The sequence below is a fragment of the Chrysemys picta genome, chromosome 2 (genome assembly GCF_011386835.1).
Source record: "Chrysemys picta bellii isolate R12L10 chromosome 2, ASM1138683v2, whole genome shotgun sequence".
NCBI classification, from domain to species: domain Eukaryota; kingdom Metazoa; phylum Chordata; order Testudines; family Emydidae; genus Chrysemys; species Chrysemys picta.
Genome location: NC_088792.1, coordinates 275,416,144 through 275,432,664, shown reverse-complemented (window position 1 = coordinate 275,432,664; position 16,521 = coordinate 275,416,144). Strand labels below are relative to the sequence as shown.

Below are 16,521 nucleotides of genomic sequence, written 5' to 3'. Positions count from 1 at the left end.
ATTTCTTCCATTAGCTTTCCCTCAATAACTTCTTTACAAACAGACCCACTCACACTACACCCACTCACTCACCCACAGCTGCTAAGAAGCAAACAAAGAAAACTTCACAAGAAACTAATCAAGCTAGCTTCCCTGGAGGGTAGGAAGGAAGAAAATGAGGGGAACATAAGAACTGATGGAATGGCTCAGATCCGAGGTCCCTCTGGTCCAGTATTCTGTCTCTGGCAGTGCTCAACACCAGCTTCTTCAGAGGCAAGTGCAAGAAACCTTGCAGAAGGCAGATGTGAGCTAATCTGTCCCTCATGAAGGTCTGCAGTGTTGTTGTAGCTGTGTCCATTAGAGAGACAAGGAGGGTGAGGTGTTATTTTTTATTGGATCAACTTCTGTTGGTGAGAGAGACAAGCTTTCCAGCTACACTGAGCTCTTCTTCGGGTCTGGGAAACTTACTCAGTGCATGGCTACACTAGGGAGTTCACAGGCACAGCTGCATCAATGCAGCTGCCCCTCTGCAAGCTCTCTAATGTAGCCGCTCTAAGCTGATGGAAGAGTTCTCACATTGGCTTAACTACTCCAGCCCCCACGAGCGGCAGACGCTATGTCGGCAGGAGAAGCTGTCCACACCGGCACTTATGTCAGTGTAACTTATGTCACTCTGGGGGCGCTTTATTCACACCCATGAGTGACATGAGTTAGGCTGACATAAACTGTAGTGTAGACATAGCCTCAGAGTAAACGCTCTTTACAAAGCGATCACTCTATATCTGACCTAGCAGTCCTTATTCTCAAAGGAAACCCGCCCAACACTTTCAAAAGACGAGCCTGGGAGCTTAAATTCATAACTTTGCTAGACACTGGAAATCATGGACTGAATAGAGACGCTGGATTTATGACTTATTACAACAATCTACAACCCCCAACTTCTCTCCTCTCTTTCTTTTCTCCCCATGGCCTTGGCTACACTTGCGAGTTACAGCGCTGTAAAGCCGCCCCCAGCGCTGTAACTCACTGACCGGCTACACTGGCAAGGCACGTACAGCGCTGTATCTCCCTGGGTACACCGCTGCAGTTACTCCACCTCCCCGAGAAGCATAAGAGATACAGCGGAGTGGCTACGACTCTCCCCTGTGAGTGTGTACCAGGAATCAACCTGCAGCGTTGTACTGATCACTTTGTCGAGTGGCCAATCCTCTCCATTGTTGTGACCGGCTGCAGGAATGCGGAAGTGCTGGTTTCAAAGCTCGTACCACAGAGAAAAAGCAAACAGTTTGCTGTTTGCTTTGAGTGAGTGAATGAATGAGCAGGGGGCCGGGAGTTCGGAACTTGCAAAATAGAGTGCTGACACGCTCCAAAAAGCACTCTCTCTCCACCCCACCCCCCAGTTTTGAAAAGCATGTTGCAGCCAGATGAACGCTGGGATAGCTGCCCATAATGCACCGCTCCCAACACAGCTGCAAATGTTGCAAGTGTGGCCACGCCACTGCGCTGTCAGCTGTCAGTGTGGACAGACTGCAGCGCTTTCCCTACTCAGCTGTACGAAGACAGGTCTCCCTCACAGCGCTGTACAGCTGCAAGTGTAGCCAAGGCCCATGACTGGAGGGGTGTTAACAGGCCACTTCACCTTGAATGCTCCCTTGAAATATGTGTTAACTACTTATGATAAACAATCTGTTCCATCTTGTATTTAGCTGTGACACTCTGAGGCCACTACAGATCTATATCGGTATAACTGCATCTCTCAGGAGTGTGAAAAGGCCACACTGCTGAGCGATGTAGTTATACTGACCTAATCCCCCGTGTAAATAGCGCTATGTTGAGGGGACAGCTACCGCCTCCCATTGGCCTAGGAGCATCTTCACTCAAGCGCCAATGTAGCATTTCCAGTGTAGACCTATCCTGAGTTAATTTCCCAGACCTGAAGAAGAGCTCTGTTTAGCTTGAAAACTTGTCTCTCTCACCAACAGAAGTTGGTCCAATAAAAGATATTACCTCACCCACATTGTCTCTCTCATGAAGGTCTCATCCTATGCGTCCCTAATAGTTAGTAGTTGGCTCAAGACCTAAAGTCTGAGGTAAGCCTAATGTGAGAGAGAGGTTTATTTCTGTTTAAACATACTTGGGAGATGGTTAGGTACAACAGTGATGGGGGGGGTATAGAAGTACCTAGATAGATCACTATTAAAAAAAAACCACTTGCATTGTTTAAAAAAATCACAGCACATGAACCAACTACAATTTCCAACTTATTTTAACTCAGCCAGATCAATGCCATTTGTGTCCCCTGGGACACACAAAAGAATCTCTGTAGGAAAAACCTACCAAATTTCACTGTTCTAGTCCATTTTGATGCTAGACCCCATCAAAGGTAAATCACAAAAACTGTTCATAATTGGAAAAGTATCTCTTTATATATATTATTTAAACTGCCCTCATTCTCAAAAATGGCTGAACCATTTTTGCTCAAGCTTTCTTAAAAAAAGACAGTCACCCTCAGGCAGAGATGAGGCATGGAAGATTTCTGTTCAAGTGGTGACAACTATAAGGGACTAAAAAATGGTTTAGAATGGAAGCACTTAGGAAACCTTAACTATACAGGTGCTAGTACTCCAGATAAAATATACAAGACTCTGCATGTGTTTTTTTCACTGTAGCAGGGTGGCCTGTGAGTGTGAACTTTCTCTGAAGGATCTGTAGCAATTCAGCTGAGAGAGGCAGCATTGTCCAGTGGATAGGACACTGGACTAGAACTCAGGAGACCTGGACCTCCATTTCCTCAAACATTTAAGTATGTGCTTAACTTTACTATCATGATTATGTGATGGAGTGTATTAGATGTTTGCTTCCCCCTGCTGATCGTTCCACTGCCTTGGCACCATGCCCTGAAGAAGGTACCCTTTTGGAGAAGAAGAACCATGAGTTCAGACCTCTAAAAGCTGCACAGAGCTGGCAGAACCAACAAGAATTGGTCCTCCTCTGGCTAGAAGGGCAGGGAGCAGGCAGAAGCCAATCAGGGTCCAGCAGGCAAGATAAAAAATCCTGGCTGCTTCTTCTAGGGGCAAGTTCTGAATGGAGCTGGAATGCGGAGGATAGATCTCCCGTTTTCACCCCAGCCTGGCAAGGCCTGATTGCACCTTTTGTTTGGACTAGCAAAGGCCTGCTGTTTTGTTATGGAATTTAAAGCCCAGGTGGCCATCTTGAGTTAAATATCAATGTATTGCTATCAAATTAAGGCAAGCTCACTTCACAAGACACCCACTGGTGCAGGCAAGTCCATGACAGAGTAATTCCATTGATTTCAGTGAGGCTACTCATGGTAGTAAAGGTAAATACATGAGTGTTTTTTAGGATTGGGGCCCTGGATTTTATTTTGAGCTCCACCACTGATCTTGTGTGACCTTGGGCAGGTCCCTTCACTTCTCTCTGTACCTCTCTTTCATGTCCCTCCTGCTGTCCATCTTATTTATTTCAGCTGTAAGCTCTTTGGTGCAGAAGCTCATGCCAGGGGCCCTGTGTCCCCAAGTCCCCTTATTCCTGGAATTCTGTGCCCCTCCCCCATTCAATGGTCCCCCAACCCTCCTCTCCCTATGCCAGGGGTTCTGTGTCCCCTCATGCTCTCTTCCTCCAGGTAGGGTTCTCCATTCTCCCCCACATGTCTGGGACTTTGTACCCTCAATTACCCCTCCCATCTGTTTTTCCATTTTCACTAAATCTGTAGGGTTTTGCTTGCTAATGCCTAGAACAATCCATGATATTTTGATCAGATGTGGTGTTCAAAAGTTATCACTTTACAGACAAACAGAGAAAGGCCATCCAGTTGAGCATAGGGCCTTGCTAATTATGATTTGCTGAAGGGTCTCTAGGGCACTCCAAGGAGTCTCTTGAGAAACTCACCATCAAATTGAAGAAAAGTTGGGATGATTTCCCTGCATCTAATGGAGTTCATCCCATCTCTGGCTACTACTAAATCCATCCTCCCAGAAATGATTTATCCCTGGAGCTCATGAATAAGGCTAAGATTTTGTCATGGATTTTTTAGTAAAAGTCACGGACAAGTCACAGGCAATAAAGAAAAATTCACGGAAACCCGTGACCTGTCCCTGACTTTTACTAAAAATATCCATGATAAAATGGGAAGGGGCTGGGCAGCTGTGGGGTGGCTGGGAGCTCCAAGGCCCCCACCACCCATGGGGGCTCAGAGCTCCAGGGTTCCCCTGTGCCCCATGGTAATGGGGACCTGCAGGGTCCCCGTGCCCTCTCCCTGACGGAGGGGAGCTATGGGGATCACCCTGCCGCCGCCGCAGTGGGGAGCTGCGGGGGGTCTCCCTTCCCCCCCAGTGGCAGCCAGGGGCTGTGGGGATCCCCCTGCCACCTTGGCAGCTGGGAGCTGCGGGGTACCCCTGCTGCCCATGGCAGCTTGGAGTGTGGGGTCCCATTGCCTCAGGCAGCAGGAGTACCTCACATCTCCCTGCCGCTGCAGGAGGCAGTGGGACCCTGCAGCTCCCAGCCACCAAAGTCTGAAGTCACGGAGGTCTCCAGAAGTCGCGGATTCCGTGACTTCCGTTACCTCTGTGATAAAATCGTAGCCTTACTCATGAAACTATTAAAATTACATCTGTTTTTTTACTCTTGGAATGGACCAGATTGTAATATCTGTCAAGTATTTTCAAAAACATTTCCTACAAGAGGCCCCCCCAAAACCCCTCATCCTCACTCCATATTACGTGAGTTGAGCACTGAGTTATATTATCATTACACTAAGGCTATGTCTACATGGTTCTGGAGTTCAGACTATCGGGAGCGGGGTGAACTGCTGCATATACTAGTGTGCTACACAATGTGCTACTATACAATAGTTCATACCTCCGTAGTCCAAACTGCGGAGCCATGTGCACAAGATTCATAGATTCATAGACTCTAGGACTGGAAGGGACCTCGAGAGGTCATCGAGTCCAGTCCCCTGCCCTCATGGCAGGACCAAATACTGTCTAGACCATCCCTGATAGACATTTATCTAACCCTGAGTATATGTGCAAGTTCAAAGCATAATGATTTCCACGAAAGCCTTTGTGTTAAGTCTCTGAGTGTTGGGTCTTTCTTTGATTTGTGGGTATGAGAGAGTGCATTTACTTAAATGGGAAAACAAATAAACAGATTCAGTATCTCTCTTCTCTGTAGGCATGTGCTCCCCATTCCATAGACCATAGCAGACAGATTCTTAGTGGGAGCTCCTTGTTAGAATATTAGCAACACATCCATGTAGCTTGTGGAGCTGGTTTCCACAGTAGCCCTTTCGGAGGATTCTACCTTGAGCACGGTCCAGTTTTGAATCTCATCGAGTGTACAATAATCTGGATCTGGGATGATGCTGTGCAAGGAGTGTATGTGGATTTGCCTACATGGGAAAAATTCTACCAGTTATACCAGTATCCTACACCAATATAGTTATGCCAGCATAACTTCCCAGGTGGACACTCTTATACTAAAATAAAAGTAACTTTTTTGTCCACTTTAATTTATGCTACACCAAAAAAAGCCCCCCTACACTGGAATAAGAGTGTCCACATGGGGAGTTATACTGGCATAACTATAGCCAATTAAATTCACAATTTAGCTTATGTCGGTATAGCTCTCCCATGTAGACAAGCCCTATGTCTATGAAGTTTTGGTTTCTGGTCTCTTAGGGTGCAATTCACAAAGGTATTTAGGCGCCTAACTCCCACTGAAATGAAATGTTGGAGCTGCAGAGCTTAAATAGTCACTGGGGCAGAGAAAGAGAGAATGACTGTAGTTCGGTGGTTAGAACACTCATGTGGAACGGGGGAGACCCAGCGTCTAGTCCCCTTGGTCTAACTACTCGCTAGTGATCCATAGTGGAACAATTTCAACAGAAAAGGTTGAGGGAGCCCCACAGTGGATAGTACACTCTCTCCAGAGAGGTAGGAGATCCCCTGTTCAATCTTTTCTTCTCCTTCAAGCAGAGGGTGAGGGGAATTGAACCTGGGTCTCTGATTTCCCAGGGGAGGGCTCTAACTAACTATTATAACACTGGTACCACTATCTCCTTTGGCCATTTTGCATGGAACAATGTAGGCACCCAATTCGTTCGTGCAAGAAACTACTTCGGCGGTAAGTCACCTGACTCCAGGAGATGTGTACACATTTGTGGATCACTAGCAGAGCTAGGCATCTGCTTGCAGCCCACATTTAGGCACCAATCTCCATGAGAGAGGCAGAGATTAGCACTCATCCTGGTCATTGGCCTCTCCCACTGGCTAGTTTAGGCAGCTCCTCCCTCCCCCTATCCCCCATCCCATATCCCATATCCCGTGTGCTGGCTTTTGTGAATTGCATTCTAAGGCACTTGTCTCTCTACCCCTTCATTGTATAGAGAGCCTGGGAACCTAACTCAAGCTTTGTGGACCTCAGAATATTTCAGTGATTTTTTTCTAAGCACCTAAAAGTTAGGTATCCAACACTCAGCATTGCAATGCCAGTCTGGATTTAGGAAGACATGTTTCCCATTGGCATGTTATTATATAATACAATTGTCCTTTCATGGAGGTATTTCCCCTCCAGTGAACCACGTGGACACCGTTAGAGACCTTTTACTAGACTAGATAGATCACTGGTTTGACCTGGGGTGGTATAATTTGTCCCTTTCTACTCAGGGGCAATTGATGAATCCCAGACTTCACGCTCACATAGTAAAGTCAGCTACATATGTTGTTAAATAGTTTTAGCAGTAGTTTTATCAATTGAATTTGTCCAGGGGGTTCTTTAATGATGTAGCATTCTTTTTAATTCTTGCAATATTTTATAGCCATCTTAAAACTGCCTGATGCTTTTATTGAGAGGCCATAGTATATATAATTTACAGTGTCCTCTATTTCTGTGTCAGCAAAGTAGAGTTTGAATTTTGAATTCCTTTTCTAAAAGGCCAGGATTTTTTTTTTTCTCTTTTCCAGCATGACCTCCATGGGCCATATGTTGCAGTAGGTCTCTAACAGGTATAGATTCTTTGCAAGCTGTCTTGGGTGGGCGATAATCTAACGAGGTCATCTGTTTATAGCAGGCATTTTATCTTAGAATCATTTAGTGGGATCCTGAGTTTGATGTCTGCTCCAGCAGAGGAGGTAGGTCACTGATTGGTATGTTGGAATGGGTACAGTATTAAGCCTGCACTCCTGTCTTACTCTTCAATCAGGAAATAAGAAATAAACAGCATACAAACTAATACTCTTATCATACAGTTAACGAATTGATACAGAGCCAATTATGCTGTACTAGTTGTTAGCAGGTTTCAGAGTAGCAGCCGTGTTAGTCTGTATCCGCAAAAAGAAGAACAGGAGTACTTGTGGCACCTTAGAGACTAACAAATTTATTAGAGCATAAGCTTTCGTGGACTACAGCCCACTTCTATATGCATCCGAAGAAGTGGGCTGTAGTCCACGAAAGCTTATGCTCTAATAAATTTGTTAGTCTCTAAGGTGCCACAAGTACTCCTGTTCTTCTAGTTGTTAGCAGTCCACTCTGCGTGGCTGTGACTATTAATTTCTGTACCTACAGTGTGTGCATTCGACCTTGATAATTTCCTTAAGTACACCTCAACCCCGATATAACGTGACCCAATATAACATGAATTCAGATAGAACGCGGTAAAGCAGTGCTCCGGGGAGGCAGGGCTGCACACTCCGATGGATCAAAGCAAGTTTGATATAATGCTGTTTCACCTATAACGCAGTAAGATTTTTTGGCTCCCGAGGACAGCATTATATCGGGGTAGAGGAGTAAAAACAGATGAATAGAGACCACAGATGACTTGGATTTTCCCATATTGGAGGCCTCATCCCCCCAAAAGAGTTTAATTTATTGTTTGTAAATTGTTAAATTCATAGTATTTGTTGATCTCTGATGAAAAGGCCAAAGCTCAAATATTTTTTCTGAACTTGGCATAAAGAATAAGTGTCCCAAATTTCAAGACTCTAGCTCAGTGGGATGCTTGAAAAGTGGAAATTCCAGAAGAAAGACTAATAGAATTCACCTGTGGAATTCTTTGCTATATGAAACTACATTGACGCTGAGAGCTCAAAAAAGAATTATACATTTTATATGGGTAATGTGAACATCCCATGGTACCTCTGATAAAAACTATAAGGGATATAAACCCTTATTTTCAGGACATAGTCAAAAACTAACTGATAAGGTTAAGATGAAACTTTCCCTGTGTCCATAACCATCCACTACAGAGTTTCTTGCACCTACTTCTGGCCACTTTCAGAGACAGGACCAGATGCACCACTGGTTTGATGTGGTATGGCAAGCCATATGTCCCTATGACTAATGTGGGCTCAGTCAGCCCCTGCTACACCAGGGAGAGCTGTCAGACTTGGAGGGAGGAGTTGAGGATGGGACAGCTGAGCACAGTCAGTGGCAGTCCAGTGAGGAGAGCAAACATCCAATCCTCAGCTCCTGGAGAAGGGCTGGTTGAAAGCAAGAGCTCCTTGGACCACTGCTGCTTGACAGCCCCTGCCCAGGAAGGGGCGGCTGGATGCTGATCCACTTTTAGTGGGACTATTGTTCTAGATTAGCCTTGACCCCGACTGGGGCCACAGCCTACCAAAGTCCTCTGAAGAAAGGGAACCTGACCACACCTGTGGGGAAGTTCATTTATGTTCATTTCTTTGTGTGTTTGTTGACAACCCCTGAAGGGGCAGAAGGCCCGGGTCTCAGCCTCGCATCACTGGACTGGATTGGACTGAGGTGGTGGAATGCCTGTATGCTGGGTGAGTGAACCCTGGACAAGGAACATGCTGACAGCAGTAACAGTGCAGGTCACTGTCACAAACAGTGGCATTACAGCAGATATTGCCCCACTGTTTCTAGTTTGTAGCAGCTTTAGGTTCAGGCTTGGGTGCTAGAGACGAAATAAAGCAGAATTTAGGCTCCTCAGTCACTTGGGATTCAGAAATGTTTGTCCATAGGTGTCCAGTTCCTGGCACCTAAATCACTTTGAAAATCCCAGTCCAAACACTTTTGTTAACATCTAGAAAGCTGGCACATGCCTCTCCGTGCTTATAAAGAGAGGAGAGCTGTGGCCAGCAGTTCTCCGTGCAGGGAAGGATTTGACTTGCTTGTGCATGTGTGCTGGGCGGAGGGAAGGGGGGGGCAGATTCTGTCCTCTTCTTGCTTATGCTTCTATCTCCCTCTCTCCACTTCATTTCCTTTGCCCACCCAGGTTTCCAGGTGTTACTCACTGAAGTTAATCCCTTGTCTGTACTCCCGATTCCCGGTCTGTGTCCCTCGCTTTCCCGGGTGCTTTGGGTTTGTACAGCACCTTGAAGCACTGGTGTGTCTGGTATTCCCATACTTACACACTCAGCAGCTGCCTCTTTTCTCTTCCCCACCGACAGGGTCTCTTTTCCTCTCCCTTTCTTGTTGTCTGCGGCGCCTCCACACCCTTCTCTGTCCCTGCATCTCCTTCTTTCTTTCACGCTCCCTTTCCTTCTCTCTCACTTTTCAGAGGGGTAGCGCTGTTAGTCTGTAGCAGCAAAAACAAGGAGGAGTCCTTGTGGCACCTTAGAGATGAACACATTTATTTGGGCATAAGCTTTCATGGGCTAGAACCCACTTCAAGAGATGCATGGAGTGGAAAATACAGTAGGCAGGTATAAATACACAGCACATGAAAAGATGGGAGTTGCCTCTCATACTCTCTCCTTCTCGGTCTCTTGCGCTCTCTCTTTCTGAGCCTCCCACTCTCTGCTTCTTTCTCTCTCTTCACCTCTCCCCTTCCCCCCTTCCATCCGTTCCCTGGGCCGCCCCCTTGCTGCTTCTTCTCCCCCCATCACTCCTTTTCTCCCTGTGCTGCCTCTCCTCCCTCTGTCCCTCTCACACTCGGTCTCTCAGGCTGAGGAGGAGCCGCCGCCGCCGTGTTTAGCGCTGTCTAATCCACGTGGCTCTGGAGGCGCTATATTAGGGGCGCAGGAAGCCCTGCCGGGGAGAAGCTAAACTGGGGAGGAGGCGGCGGCGGCGGCTCGCCAAGGCTCTCCCGTCTCCCACGCGGGAGCTGCCTGCTCCTTGGCCGGTCGGCTGCTGCTGCCGCCCAGTCCCACTGCTTGGGAAAGACAAAGGGAGACGCGGAGGGAAGAGGCGGCGGCGGCGCTGGGATCCGCTGCGAGCGCCCCGAGGAGCCCCCCAGGACCTGTGAGTGGCCGGCCCGCTCGCCCTGCTCCGGGAGGGGCCCCTTCCTCTGCTGGTGCGCTTCTCCGGTGAGCCGCTGGGACCCGCAGCCCCCTACGGGGGGAGGGGGCGAGAGGGGCGGCAGGGGATCCCGGGGAAAGATGGGGAGAGTTCCGAGCGGGGGAAAGGCGCAGTGGATTGGGGGTGTCACCCGGGGGCGCAGTGGATTGGGGGGCGCAGTGGATTGGGGATGTCACTCGGGGGCGCAGTGGATTGGGAGGCGCAGTGGCTGGGGTGTCACCCGGGAGCGCAGTGGATTGGGGGGGCGCAGTGGCTGGGGTGTCACCAGGAGGCGCAGTGGCTGGGGTGTCACCCGGGGGCGCAGTGGATTGGGGGGCGCAGTGGCTGGAGTGTCACCAGGAGGCGCAGTGGATTGGGGGGCGCAGTGGCTGGAGTGTCACCAGGAGGCGCAGTGGATTGGGGGGCGCAGTGGCTGGGGTGTCACCAGGAGGCGCAGTGGCTGGGGTGTCACCCGGGGGCGCAGTGGATTGGGGGGCGCAGTGGCTGGGGTGTCACCAGGAGGCGCAGTGGCTGGGGTGACGCCGGCGGGGCAGAAGGATCCCGGAGCAGGAGAAGCGCTGGCAGAGGGCAGGGCCGCCCCGATAGGACAGGAGGTCAGCCCGAGGCGGCGGGCTCGCTCTGCGCTCCCAGGCGCCCTTGTCTGCCCGACACTTGCTGGAGCGCGGAGAGCTGGGGCAGGAGCCCGCGGGGAATCCCCGCTAGCTGCCCGACTCCGGTAACGGGACAGAGACGCGACGCGGACCCCGCTCCTGCTGCGAAGGCGCGGCCGCCCGGCTGTCCGCACGCCTCTCATCCCGGGGGCTGCGGGTGGCCAAGCCTCCGCCCCTGCGGGGAGCTCGCTGTCGCTCCGTAACTTTGCCTGTAGTTCAGGGCCTCTCCCCGGGTCCCCCAGCTTGTGTGCGGGGCTGGGACTGAACCAGCCCCTGGCCGGCACCGGTTCCCAACTCGATTCCGGGCCCTCTGCTCCATGGAGCAAGGGGAGGGGGCTGTGCGCTTCTCCCAGCGCAGCGCTCGCCGCGGGCTGCCCCCTCGCTCCCTTCCCTCCTTCCTTATCCTTCGCTGCAACCCCCTGCTTCCCCTCGCCTGCAGACTGGCTGGAGCCTGGCTGGACTCGCAGCAGCCGCTCAGCTAGGGAGGGGGAGAAGCTGCTCCTCGGAGGGGCTCTGGTTTTGATCTCTGCCGGCTGCTCAGTGTCAGGCAGAGGGGAAATGAGAAAAGTAATTCAACTCCCTGTGGCTTTGCCCTCCGGGCACTCGAGAGACCCAGGACGCTCGCCTCTTGAGCCATGGCAGACACGATGTAGCCAGCCAGGCTGTTCGCTCGGTTTAGTTTGGCCTTTTCTGAACACTTGCCCGGGGAGAACTTTTTTTGTTTGTTTGCTCCTTGCCTGTAAATCCTCTGCCGGACTGTGCGTGAGCTGTGCATTATTCCCCCTGCTCCTTCCAAAAAAGCTTTCTTAAAAGACGCCCACTTTCAGCCAGAGGGAGCCAGGCCAGGGCTGTGCAGTTGTTAATCCAGCAAGGAAGTTTTGAAAATGTTGGCAGATTGTGCCCGGGCCTCTCGCTGAGCAGATGGTCGCCCTGGTGGCTGTCGATACGGATAAATTAATAAAGGGACTTCTCATGTTTATTTGGATAATCAGCGGCTCTTTCTGGTCACAGCTCTCTGGCATAAATTCTGCAGCGTCGGCTGCAGGGCACAAGTTAACCTTGGGTTTCAATAGGAAATTCCCCTTGGACTGATTTCAGAGTGGTAGCCATGTAAGTCTGTATCAGCAAAAACAACGAGGAGTCTTTGTGCCACCTTAGAGTCTAACAAATTTATTTGGGCATAAGCTTTCGTGGGCTAAAACCCACTTCATCAGATATATTTTTCACTCCATGCATCTGATAAAGTGGGTTTTAGCCCACAAAAGCTTATGCCCAAATAAATGTGTTAGTCTCTAAGGTGCCACAAAGACTTCTCGGTGTTTTTTTCTCTGGGACTAAGAGGACACTGGTGTTGGGAGGCTGTTTGAAAGTCTGTTTGGCTTTGTTTCTCTGTTTTTTCCACAGCCAGTGAACAGTATTTCAAGGTAATCTGACACTTAATGCGCCCACTCACTCAAGGGAGATTCACACTGGTATGTTTGCTAAGGTTAAATAGATTGCAAAGTATAGTGCCCCTGTAGGTAGCCAGACTCATTGCTCTGCAAAAGCTCCTTATTTGGGGGCGGGGGCAGGGAGTTGTCTCTAAAAGTTCTGCTACTGGTAGAAGCGACTGCATCAGTCAGGGTTTGGCAGCCTTTCTGCTGTAAATTATTATTTCTGGGTGAAAACTGGCATACAAATATGAGCAATATTTCTCTACCCAATTTTGGTGGGAGGGAAAAGGATCAGGCATTTTCCCATTATAAAGCTGACAGTCTTTATGCTCTTAAGGGCCCGATCCTAGGCTCAAAACTCTCACTGACTGGATACCTTGTACAATCGGTTACTGCAGACGGTAGAGTATTTTGGGATTCCTTTTGGGGGAAAAGTAGTATAAATTCAAGTTAATTAGACTAACTCAAACGGTTTTCACTTACAACTGGAGTTTGGCACAAAATTAGTAACATGAAGTAAAAATAATTAATGTCAAAGGTTAACAATTCACCTCTTATGCATGTTTTATTACTAGGGCCAAGATTTTTGTCATAGATATTTTTAGTAAGTCACAGACAGGTCGTGGGTGATAAAGGAAAATTCAGGGATGCCTGTGACCTGTCCTTGACTTTTACTAAAAATATCCATGACAAAAGGGGGAGCTGCAGAGTCCCCACACTCGGAGCTCCAGGGGTCCCCCCCCCCTGCCCCTGGCAGCTTAGAGGTCCAGGGCCCCCCTGCTGTCCACGGCCGCCGCGGGTGGCGAGGGAACCCTGCAGCTCTCAGCCGCCATGGGCTGAAGTCACGGAGGTCTCTGGAAGTTATGGATTCCGTGACCTCCATGACAAAATCGCAGCCTTATTTTTTACTTTTACTGCGTTTGAGATTCTTTCCTACAATAAGCACATGTTCCAAATCCTTAACAAGACCAGTTCTAGTCTTGGCATACATTAAAACAAATGAAAGGATACAAAATACATTCATACATATTTATTTGATAGAAATCTCATGTGTGGGTCTAATACACATTTAAAGAAATGTGTGCATATGTACCATATATATTGAAATTACTCATGTTCATATAATACACTCTTAAAACTCTAAATTATATATTTGCCTACAGGCTGTCATACTGTCTGAAGTGGCTCATGTCTCTGAGTGCCAACCTCAGTGCAGACTGTCAAAAAGCAAGGCAGACTCCCAAAGCTGGCTGTATGTTTTATAATGAGATTTCACCAACCTAGTAACAAATGTGAACGCCTATAACAGTCTTACCATGGATCCACACACTGTCCCCTTGCGCGTTCCAGTCTATCTAGAGACCAGTCACTTACTCCAGGTCAATTTGTACCTCAGATCTCACACCAAAGACAACGTTTGTAGCCAATCCTATAGTAAACCAACTAAGGATTTATTAACTAGGAAAAAGAAATGGGTTATTTACAGGTTAAAGCAGGCAACATATAAACACAAATAGTTAGTCTATGGTTCTAAAAGATGACTGAATTTGTCAGAAATGAATGTCTTGTAGGGCTAACCAGGTTGACCCTGGGGATCTCTGCTTTCGTTCCAGAGCTTCAGCCCTATGATAGTCCAAAGAACAAAGAGATGAAGAATTTTCATATCAGATATCTTTATTTCCTTCTTCCAGAATTCAAGCCAATTGGATGAACTTTTTGGCACGTAACACCTTTATGGCCCAGGCTTTGTGTTGAGATGTTTCTCAATGTTCCACTTAGACCTTGTCTATACTACAAATTACTTCAGTATAACCTACAGCACTCAGGGGTGTGGTTAATCCAACCACCTGAGCAACATAAGTATATTGACCTAACCGCTGGTGTAGACAGCACTATGTTGGCGGGAGAGCTTCTCCTGCAGACATAGCTACCGTCTCTCGTGGAGGCAGGAGTTATTAAACTGATGGGAGAGCTCTCTCCTGTCGGCTTAGAGCATCTTCACCAGAAGCACTGTAAGTGCTCTAGTGTAGATGTAGCGTTAGTTCTTATAGTCTTTCTTGTTGGGCGGGAGAACCACTCTTCCTAGTTGGGTTCACAAGTTCACAGGAGGCATTTTTACAGTTGTAAAGCAAAACTTACGTATTACCTTGTAGCATGGGGTACAAACATTACAAGTACAATTAACACATGCAACAACTTCACACCTATCTTGAACAATACTAACATACAGGTGAGCTGATCTGGTTTCCAGCTATGAATGTGTCAGTGCTCAACTGATGCCTACAGCCTTGACAAGGGGAGTCTGGTCTACCAGTGTCACACAGGCCACACATTTTAAAGGGGAAAAAAAACCCTAATTGTAGATTAGAGAGGGAGATTGGAAGGGTGAGAAATCTTATTTAGTCAATTTTTATAAGCTCTAAAAATTGAAATTTCTTATCTTTTTTTTCCCCCCCACTGAAGTTTAAAGATGGACACTTTATCTATGATCCCATACTGGGCTCCTTTATATTAGTGTTTGTACAATGATGGCAAGTTAAAGATGAGTCACCTTTATCTATACATTTCCTGCCTGCTGGAGATGTGCTACACATGCACTTGGCTGACCTTTTGTATTTTATTTGCATAGCTGTAACTGAGTGAGTGGCTTTGCATTAAGCATCTGCTTTGAAAAACCTACCTGAAATAGCTACTTGCTACTAGCCCGTGTCAACCCATGTCTACTGAGGTAGATAAACTGAACCCTACCCAGTTTACAGGACCTGATCCAACACTCGGTGAAGTTGGTGAGTCATGAGCAATATGATGTTGCCAGGTTCCATAGGGACAACACAACATTAGAAAAGTCTTTGTGTACTTTGCCAAACCTTCCCCCCCACACACACACACTATTGTGCTTTTGGCTCTCCGTCCGCAGAAATGGCTACACTAGAGTCCTCTCTACTCTGGCCTGGAAACTTAAGTGTTTAAACAAAAATGTAGTTTGGCTGGGCATGGAGAATGGGGTGCTGGGGGGGGGAGGAGAGAAGGAAGTGTGAGCGGCACAGTCTTAGATGTGGCACAGTCTACAGCTGAGCTTCACTGAGATGCGGGTGGTTTTCCTCTTTTTACAGCAAGATAACAGACGCACAATAGCTATCCTGCTGTAAAATCCTAAGTGGAGACAAGACACTGGTAGCTTTCACCAAGAGGTTGCACTATACTGCTTATCCCCCCACCCCCAATTTGCCTAATTTACCCTGGGCACTACAGCTGGATAACTGCGAGGCCTTGGTTATCTTGCTGTATTTAAAAAAACAAAACCGTTTGTTTCAGCGAAGACAAACTGTCTCTGTGGGGAAGTTATTCCGGAATAATGTAGGGTATGACTTTACAGCACTGTAGTTATTTGGAATATCGCTTCTTAGTCTGGAATAAGAGTGTCCACATGGGGAGTTACTGTGGAATAGCTTAGTCAGCTTCCCCATGTAGACAAACCCAAAGCCATATAGCCAATTTTTACTGGGAGGTAAACTTGGCATGGTCAACCATGGGTGGGGAAGTAGTACTGCCTGACCTAGCTATCTCAAGGTCAACACAAGTGATAGTTCTCACTGTAAAATCCTGAACTATCACAGGTTAGTTATCACACTATTTGAAACAAAACACCTTTGTGATCTACACAGCTGGTGAAACCCCACATAAAGGGATACAAGTTAAAAACAAACAAACAAACAACCCCCCTTCATCGGAATCTACTTTTTACCTTGCTGCTCTGAGTAGCCTCTAAGATCACTATGAGAGACAGGGCCGGCGCAACCCATTAGGCGACCTAGGCGGTCGCCTAGGGCACTGCGATTTGGGGGGCGGCGACCGCAGCGGTATTTCCACGGCGGGACCTTCCGCCGCCTCTGCGGGGGGGGGGGGGGGCGGCATTTCAGGGCGGCGGAAAAGCTGGCAGCACTCCTGATGAGAGAGATTAGAGTGGGAAAATACAGTTCTTTTTGGTTTGTGCATTTTGTGCTTTTGACAACACTTTGTGCTTAGTCGGTTTAACTGCTTCCCCTGTAGAGTAAGTTGTCCCAGCAGTCTGTGTGTTTTTCCCCACACACCAACAGGGGAGAAGAACACTTAATGTTGTTACCATAAAAATTGGCAGGGGGACTTGAGGAGTCCAGTGGGGCACTGTCCACTGTCGGAAG

At 48.0% G+C, this 16,521-nt stretch overlaps 1 protein-coding gene across 11 annotated transcripts in view; it reads left to right on the top strand.

Moving 5' to 3' along the window:
* The first annotated feature begins 8,422 nt into the window (after positions 1-8,422).
* ST3GAL1 (ST3 beta-galactoside alpha-2,3-sialyltransferase 1) overlaps positions 8,423-16,521 on the top strand; it is a 146,514-nt gene continuing 138,415 nt past the window's right edge. For 5 of the 11 annotated variants that reach the window (XM_065586234.1, XM_065586232.1, XM_065586233.1 and 2 more), the window contains exon 1: positions 9,774-10,265. The gene's annotated coding sequence lies outside the window, so the exon portion shown is untranslated. Of the gene's footprint in view, positions 8,781-9,773; positions 10,266-16,521 lie in introns of those variants that run through there. The other 6 variants (XM_065586229.1, XM_065586224.1, XM_065586228.1 and 3 more) reach the window with 3 other exon arrangements.